Raw genomic sequence first — 9474 nt, 5'->3', positions numbered from 1 at the left:
TACCCTGGCGGAGGTGTAGATTGTCAATAGCTCACCTTACAGATCCTGCCAGCGGTGCAATCGGCGAGGTACGCCTTGCTACTTCGTACATTGTTGACATAGTCCCAAGAAGCTGACTTGAGTCATTGCACGGCTGTCACAACGCATAATAACGATACCATAGGCCAGAGTAAGATATCGACAAGAGTCGATTTATTTGCGAAGCGCCCTTATAACAAATAAACACAAGTTTATCTGTACACGGCTCAAAACCCTCTAAACCCTACCCTTGGCAAGAAACGCCAGCGGAACGTCTACAAGCTTTGTTCGTATATACTCGCCCAAGAACTTCCCTAGCACATCATATGTCGCATTGGCGGTGACACCGCGATCTAGGTGATCATGAACCAGGAAGTGTACGGCCCACAAGTTTGGGAACTCCATCCGGTCAATCTTCTGACCTACATACTCTTCACCCATGAGTTCTATAAACTTCTTGGTGCTGAGCAGAGACTGGAGCCAGGGCCATTCTGATGCTTCTCGAACAAATAATCCAACGTTGCAATTCGATCCTTTATCACCCGCACGTGCCAAAACTACATAACCCAATGGCAACTGATGAGTTGGTCCAAATGATCCTAGGTCTGCCGGCGAAACGGTTTCATAGGATGGCTGTGATGTTGGATGAGATATGGTCCTCTCCGGTGGAGGAATTACCACAGATTCTTTTCCTGTAGTTGAAAAGTGAACAGTCACGGCGGGCTGTGGTATCAGGGTTGGGAAATACTCCTGGAACTATCAGTTGTCTCGGTTGTCCCGAGACCATAGTCAGCATTTTTTGGTCCCAATTTGCGCTGTGAAAAAAATGATGTATTAACACGGTACTCACAGGCATCGGTGCGGCTGACCGTTTGTCAGGGTGGAAGGTTGCAGCTGGAAAGGTTGCCATAATGAAATCGTAGGCCGGCCGCAAGAAATTATGCGGTGCGAAGGCATCTATATTCCGGGACTGAGCGACAAGTCGTAGATCGACCGTTGCAGCGTTCTGGTTCTTCGGATTGTCTGCTACAGATCCATAGCGGTTCAAGCTGAAGAGCGAAAACTTGGCAAGGCGATCCGGTCCGAAGCTGTGGCGTAGCTGTATGTCCATCATGTTCGTCTTTTCTTCGATATCCAGGCCAACCAAAGCCCAGTGGACTTCTGCGGTGAAGCCACCGTGCGCGGTGATGCCAACCTTGGTAGTGTTTGGCGGAGGCAACCCGGTCACTCCTGACATGCGCACACGGTCCTCACCAATCCGTGTGAAATTCACCTCATCTATAACTGCCGTAACATCACAGTTCAAGTAAAACTTGCCTTGTATTTCGTAAAGCAGTTGTTCCTTGCAGGTTTCAATGTTGACTGTTCCACCCGTTCCCTCGTTTTTAGTGATTACCACATCGCCATCCGTAGCAATCTCGGCAATGGGATATCCAAATTCATGGAGCCGAGTCCAATCGAGGTTCTTGAACCCTGAATAGTTTCCACCCGTCACATACATTGAACATTCAATTAGATGACCTGCCATGAGAGCTGAAGCAAGTTTGTTGTAATCTTCCCTTGACCACCCATGCCACCAAGCTGCTGCGGCAACTGTAGGCGATGCATCGGCAACTCGCCCACATATCACAATGTCGGCACCGGCTTCCAAAGCTTGAACAATACCCATCCCTCCCAGGTAACATTGGGCAAACAATGGATCGTAGTCCCACTGTTCGAGGGGCTGTCCAGTTGAGATGTGGATGAAGGAGGTACCTTTGGCACGCAGATCCTTCACCGCGTCGAGAACTACATCTCCCTTGATCCAGGCTACAGTGAGATTTAGACCTTTGCGGTCCACCATGCTCACAACTTCATCAAAAAGATCTTGTGTAGAAACAACCCCCGCATTCGCTATAAGTTTGGCTTTCTTATTCGACAGATTTTCTAATGCCGGTTCTAGAGCTTCAAGGAAGGTGGACTCGTAACACGCTGTCTGACCTTGTGACAACTCATAAGCACGCAGGGGCATGTTCAGCTCCGACATCCAATCCCCGACAAAGACATCAACTGGCTCACTTGATGCTGCAGCCTGAGCAAGTGCCCAGCGTCGGTCGACTGGTGAGCCGGAGATATTCATTATCCGAACTGGCCGTTCGTTTATTTGAGACTTAAGAGCCATGATTGCCTTTGGCCTGATAGCGAGAGTGTTCAAGTTCTGAGGATGTATGTTCTGCGGATCTTTATTCGGAGTTTCGCGATTGTCTTGTGTTCTAGCTAGCTCTAGCTGAGTCATCTAGGTTTGTGTATCTTTGTCTCATTGAGGTCAAACAGTATTCAGCAAGAGCATGTACTAGCGCCAATTCCATTCCCAATTCCGTTCAGTCATGCCAAATGTTATCAGTTCGGTTTGTTCGGTGCCCAAAAGGGTGTGAACATTAGTGGATCTATGCCATGGATTTCGGAAGGAAGCAGATGTCTAGCCGACGGGAAGCTCATAGCAGTTCCGAATTCAACACTCTGTAATTAGGCGATGGATCAGAAAGTGCATCTCGGACCGATATTACATACAAGTTTCGGAAGACTCAGAAAAAGCAAATATCGATCGCATTCACAGTCCCTTTGGAGCTTGATTGTACCCGATGTAAGTGGCCCCGCTTTGCCGATGGCCACTTCGACGAATGCCGTGACCTTAGGACATTATCATGAGGGTATACTTTTTACTGAGGGCTGCCTTGGGTTTTGAGATGTCTCGCACGCTTCGGTGTATAAGATATCATTCCACAACTTGATCTTTGAGCCTGTATGCCTCGAATATACTTGTCTGTGTAGTCGGTACCCGAGCTTACACTTCAGTCACCGTTTCGGTCATATGATGACAGCACACGTAGCGAATGCCAACGACGGCGCCACAAACCCTTCGGTACACAAGATCAACTGGAAGCGCCTGCGATTACTTCTTCGGAAAACGTGGGGCATCAATGTTTCCGTGCATCGCCTTAGAACGGGAGATGTTCGAACAAAGGTCTTAGAAGACACGTCCTTGTCATCCACAGATAGTATCACTGAGCCCGTCGTGAAAAATAACGATACTACAAAGGGACACAAAGCATTGGTTGTTAGCAGTCGTGGTCAATATGAGATTCGAGAGGACTTTCCTGTTCCCAACATAGGAGAGCATGAGGTATTAATTCGGAGTCGCTACGTTGGATTAAATCCTATCGATTGGAAATCTGTCGAATACAATTTCTGTCTTCCATCATTCCCTTGGGTAAGAGGCATCTTCTGAGTCATGCTATTAGATCATTGACACTTGCCCAAGGTCACAGGAAGGGAGATGTCAGGGGAGGTAGTTCAGGTTGGCGAACTCGTCCAGGGCATAAGTTCAGGAGATAAAGTGTGGACTAGCACATATTACCGAGACGTGCGAGCCGGCTGTTTCCAAGAATATGTGGTAATACCTTCACACACTGTCCTTCCTATCCCCTGCAATGTTTCGATGGAGGCTGCCGCATGCCTGGGAGTGGCGGCTCTAACAGCGTGCATGACACTGTGGAAATGGTTTGAAGTGCCGCTTCCGTCAACATATGCAGCTACTTCTAGACAAGAAGGTAGTTCCCAGGACTGGATTCTCATATGGGGAGGCTCTAGTGTGACGGGGCAATTTGCAACACAACTCGCTATCCTCTCAGGATTGAAAGTGATGACTGTCACCTCACAACAAACAGCCGAACTATCCAGAGGACTTGGTGCTCACTATGTGGTCATAAGAGATGGCAAAACAGCCGAACGAATTGTCCAGGAGATCCGGTCAGTAGCGGCTGATCGTATCACTAAGGTGATAGATTTAGTTGGGGCGCAGACAGCAGCTATAGCTCTAGAAGCTGTCTCCAGCAGCCTTCCGGTGGAGTTTGCACCATTGGCTATGATGTCGCCAGAACAACGGGTTCCCGTTGGCGTTAAGATACATACTGTCGAAATGAAGAAATTCGTCCTAGACCCCAGTTCCAGGGAGTATGCTTGGGAACTGAATCGTCTATTGTCAGAGGAGAAGCTGCAATTTCCCGCACTAAATCTCCTTGACGGCGGTTTCGAAGATATCATTCGGGGTCTGGACATATTGAAAAAGGGAAACATGGATGGGAAAAAATTAGTGGTACAATTGTAGCCGCAAGGGTTTTCAATATCGTGTACATTTAGGAGTTATGACTGGTAAACGCTTAGGCATGTTACACCTCACGATCGCGATGCGTGCTTTGAACAAAAGTCTCCTTTACGTTTGAATCTCAGGGAGCCTGGAATATGAATAGTATCTTGAACCACTTTATTCAGCTATCTCTGTGTTGCCTACTCTGCCTGAGCTTAAGGATTGCACTCGTTCGTCCTTCGAAATAGTTCTGAACGCTGGCGGTCTCGGAAGCTCATACCCACGAGAGCAGGTTCCATAAGTAATACCTCCAGCCCTGAAGACAGGGCGAAGCTTCCCGATATCTGCTGTCGCCTTGTCTTTGCCTAATACGTCTTCCCATACATGAAAACGCACTACCTCTGCTAACACTAATGTGGCAGTTCGTTTTCCAGTCTTCTTGCTTATGATTTCTTGGTATGAATGTAGCCTGCACTCAGCCGAAAAGGGAGACTCGGCCAGGTAAGGGGGTTCAATGATATCAGACTTTATTGGGGTCAGACCGGCGAGTTCCCACTCAGAAATATGTCGAGGTGTGTTTATTGATGTGAAGTTTGCCGCTCTGTCGTAAATAGTCGTTTCTCAGTTTTGACTACACGGCTTGGTACCAAAACAGCATAGCAGATTGCTGCGACCCGGGGTACTATATATCAGACTTACTCGGTCATCCAATCCGTAATCATGCTTATACATAACTCTCCAGTGTCCAGTATATTCTGCAGTGTATCGACTCGTGTTTCACCAGCAAATGCAAGGGAATATAAGGGAGGCTTGGACCGAAATCGAGTTAGAATACTTCTCACCCCGGATCAAATTGGAAATCACTGCCCTGTGCACTCACGTCGTCTATTACGCACTGAAAGTACGAAAATGGAGCCAAGTTCTTTGTCTTTCTGTCTGCTGTGGTGGTACTGACCAGGGCGATTGGCCTCGGGACGGTGGTAGAGATCATCAGCTTGTAATTGAGCACTCCTGGCCGTCCCTCCTCGAAGGGATCGATGGTCAGGAATTCTTGTCCTTTCCAATGAGAACTGTTTGCACCATCTCCATACTTCCAGTCGGGATTAGGAGTTTTTGATAGCATCCACTGATCCCCGGCATCGTAGTTTGGTCTCCTCGCCTGCACGGCAGCAAAATCTGGGTGCGGATTGCGGTTCACGAGAGCCTCCTTATCGAAGGCTTCTACGGGTAAATCTGATCCATTAGGGTCGACTTTCATGGCTGACATCAACTTAATCAGTCAAAAAGCTTGGAATAAATAATATTTCCTAGGTTTTCCACTAATTCGAATACACTCTTAGGTAATAGTTTTCGACTCTGGGAGCGAGATCTAATTGACTGTGCATGATCAATTGCCCGTCATCTTCTAGACTACAGCGAAAGTCCTTATCTTTTTCTGAAATGATCGTGGCAGGGGGGCCATGGCGAAATGTTCCAGACTGAGCATTTTGCACCTTTCCGACCAGCCGACAAAAGGAGCACCGTAGCGGAACCACTTGCCGCAGGGATCCGATCCGCCAAAGAGCCAAAGATAAGCCTTAGATGGCAGTGTGGACTATGATGCCACTGGTGTTGAAAGTCCAAACCGCAAACGTGCTAATTACTACTGGAAGCATCCGCCAATGCTCCACACCTATCTTCATATCTCTTGGGCATGTTGTTCCTGAACCAGTGCATCCTCCACCAACAGTCCTATCAAAACCCCTGAGTTCTGAAGTTGAACATGTTCTGGAAACCTTATCTTCTCAGACCGGTGGCGCATTCTTGGAGCATCTAGTACGGCCCATACTGGCACACGATTTGTGTATGCAGGCCACAAGAGCTCTGTGATTCGGTGGGTGTTTCTGACCCCAAACAGCCTTGGTGGAAGGCAGGCGAGGAGGCACGCATTTCACTCTTACACTTGTTATATATTGAGAACTCATCTCCCCACCTGATCCGCGGCCGTCTTCTCGAAGTTCGTGAGCAACAACTGCTGGTTGCCTGACTGCACCAGACCCTTCCCATCCGATTAAACTGCCCCTTTGAATCATCTCAAATCGTTTATTTCAAACACAATGGGTCGTGTGAAACTCAGACTCCCTCGGACTTTCAAGTCGTTGACCATCAACGACGGAGAGGACAGCCGCTGGGCTAATCGTGATGTGTTGCCTGTGCCCCCAGAGCAACTCAAGTTCACGTGGAAAGCTTACTTTGGTTATTGGTCTGTCTCCTCTCATTCACCAAGTCCGCATCCGCCCTGAACGCTCTAACATCCCTTTATCCAATAGGTGTGCTGTTGGATTCAATACAACAACATGGTCATTAGGATCATCCCATCTAGCTGCTGGCTTGGACGCGGGCGGTATAATGGGCGGCGTGTTTGTGGGAACTGTTCTGTCTTTCTTTGTTGCTTTTGTCTGTGGAGAGCCTGGGGTAAGCATATTTTCAGACCTTCCTCCTCAACATCTCTTCAATTTCCGATAATCATGCCTAAAGCGTTCCGACTATCTTCACTTGTCATTGACCATGCATATAGATACGATATCACCTAGGATTTCCGATGATGAGTCGAGCTACCTTTGGTATGTACGGCTCGTATTTCGTGATTGCGCTCAAGTGCTTCGTCAACATCATTTTGTGAGTTAGCCCTACTCATCAACAAGGAGAGAAAGAAACGAGAAGAGGAAGTATGAATCAGTCTCAAGACATTTCGTGCTAATACGGCCAACTCCACAGCTTTGGCGTACAATCGTATTGGGGCGGTCTTGCCATGAGCGTTGTGCTCGGTGCAATCTTCCCCAGCTTCAAACACATGGACAATACCTTATCTGAAAGCGCCGGAATTACCACACAACAACTCATCGGATTTGTCATCTACATCATTATCTTTACATCATTGATGTTTATTCATCCGTCAAAGCTTCAGCCTTTCATCTGGATCTCTCAGGCCGCTGTCAATGTGACGATGGTTGGGCTGTTCATCTGGGCCGTGTCATCTAATCACGGCGCTGACTTTCTCCCACCATCCAAGACCGTTAGTTCAAGGTATGGTCCAAATGCACAGCCCAGTCCAAATCGACCGGTTCTAGCCAAGTGCTATGTTACTAACGGACTTAAATCAGCACCCGGTCATTCCTCATACTCAAAGCAATGAGCTCGGTTGCCGGATCGTGGACGGGCGCATGCATCCGACAGGCCGACTGGACACGCTACACTACGAGCAGAGGTGCTGTAGTGTGGAATCAAGGTGTAACGGGTATCGTCACAGCGACGGTCTGTGCTCTCTTGGGGATTGCCACGACCAGTGCCGTCAGTCATATGTACGGCTCGGCCTTATGGAATCCTATCACCCTCCTGTCCTATCTCCAGACCGATAATTACAACTCCGCCACTCGAGCAGGAACTTTTTTTGCTGGATTTGGGTTCTTCCTCAGCCAGCTTACTATCAACCTTGTACAAAATTCTGTCGCCTGCGGTATGGATCTGGCATCACTGGCACCAAAATATATTGATGTCACGCGAGGGTCACTCATTATGTGCCTTGTGGGATATCTCATCCAACCTTGGCGCTTTGTCAACCAACCTGGAATCTTTATCTCTGTGCTCGTGTCTTTCGGCATGTTTATTTCACCATTGGCCGGCATCAACTTCGTAGATTTGTAAGTTTTCGCTTCGTTGAACTGCTGCTAATTCGTTGCTAACATTGGAGTAAGTTGGGTCGTTCGAAGGACGAAATGGAAGATCCCAGATCTGTACAAGGGAAACAAGGAATCAATCTACTGGTACAATTATGGCCTAAATTGGCGGGCGTTTGTTGCCTGGGCCATGGTTGTCTGGCCTTGTATGCGTGAGTACCGGCTCCATAATATTTCCGAAGGAGTGTCTCTCTAACATGAACTTCAAAGCTGGGTTTGTGGCAGCAATGGGCGGTGCCACTGTCTCGTACAGCTGGTCTAGAGTGTTTGATCTCTCGTGGATTGTAGGATTTGTTGGCGGCAGTGTTATTTATTGGCTTCTCACCCTCATTTCGCCTCCACCAGGGGCACCTTATGTGGTAGAGCTGATGGACGACTCACATGGAGATATAATTGGTGGAGTGCCGGTCATCGCGGAAGACATTGAGGTTGGAACCGGTAGCTCGCGAAAGAGCAACGAGAAACGCTGAAAGTAATAGCAGAGCCCCCGGATCACATCTTGACCTTTCCCTACAATATCTACATGTTGGTAAACTACAAATGATGGGGAGTGTTCAAACGTGATGAGATCTAGTAATCGATGAGAAGTGACCCAAATGCCTCTTCGATTTCAGTCTGTGATTGTTTCCTTTCCACGTTCCGGAGATAATTGCCGCGCTGTGGTATGGTATCACACTTTGCTCACTGTTTTTAGTTATCCACAGTGCACCGACTTGCCCTTAGCAATTTGTGCCGACCAGCCGTCGGTATTTCAGCCAGGGGCACTTCGCAAGCGCGATTCGTTCGTACGCTCTGGCAATCCAATCGCATATAATTTCCCAGGTGAGAGGCGTTTGAGGCTCAAGATCGCAAATCGCCAACGACACATGTTGCTGCTTTTCTCATAAGCGTTATGCTTCTTGTTCATACAACCCCCGATGGCACACATTTTTTTGATCAAGAAAGGTTATGTGGATACACCGTCTGGCCAAATCCATTACCGATATGCGATCCCATCCGGAACGAACGATGTTGGCCGAACCATCATTCTGCTTCATAAATCAGCATCATCTTCAGCATCTTACGAAAAAATCATGCGCCAACTTTGTGCTAAAGGATACAAATGCTATGCACCTGACATGCCAGGCTTTGGCGGCTCGTTCGATCCTACACCAGAAGCTATCGAGGAAATACTACAGCAGGGAACCCGCTGGTTTGTCGACGTTTTTATGGCAGCTTTCCGATCACTTGGTATCTTCGACCCGGGTGCAAGTACGGTACATATCATTGGACATCATTCGGGTGCATGCCTAGCACCCGAAATTGCTGCCTCCTATCCCGACTTGGTGGCCAGCATCAGCCTTATTGGTCCCACCGTCATGACTGCTGAAGAACGCGCGGAGATGAAAAAGCAGTACCACGCACCTTTCAACAAGCCCGTCGCAGATGGAAGTCACTTGCAGAAGACCTGGGACTATCTTCGGAAGATGGGTGTTGGAACGGACTTAGAGCTTTACCAGCGGGAAGCAGTGGATCATATTCGCGCCTGGAGAGGGAGAAATCTCATATACGGTGCCGTGTGGGAGCAAGATATGCTAGGATATTTTCAATCTGTGAAGTGTCCCATTCTCTTGA

Source organism: Phaeoacremonium minimum (genome assembly GCF_000392275.1).
Source record: "Phaeoacremonium minimum UCRPA7 unplaced genomic scaffold PA7_03_scaffold_27, whole genome shotgun sequence".
In the NCBI taxonomy this organism is placed as follows: Eukaryota; Fungi; Ascomycota; class Sordariomycetes; order Togniniales; family Togniniaceae; genus Phaeoacremonium; species Phaeoacremonium minimum.
Note: the sequence above shows the minus strand (reverse complement) of the source record.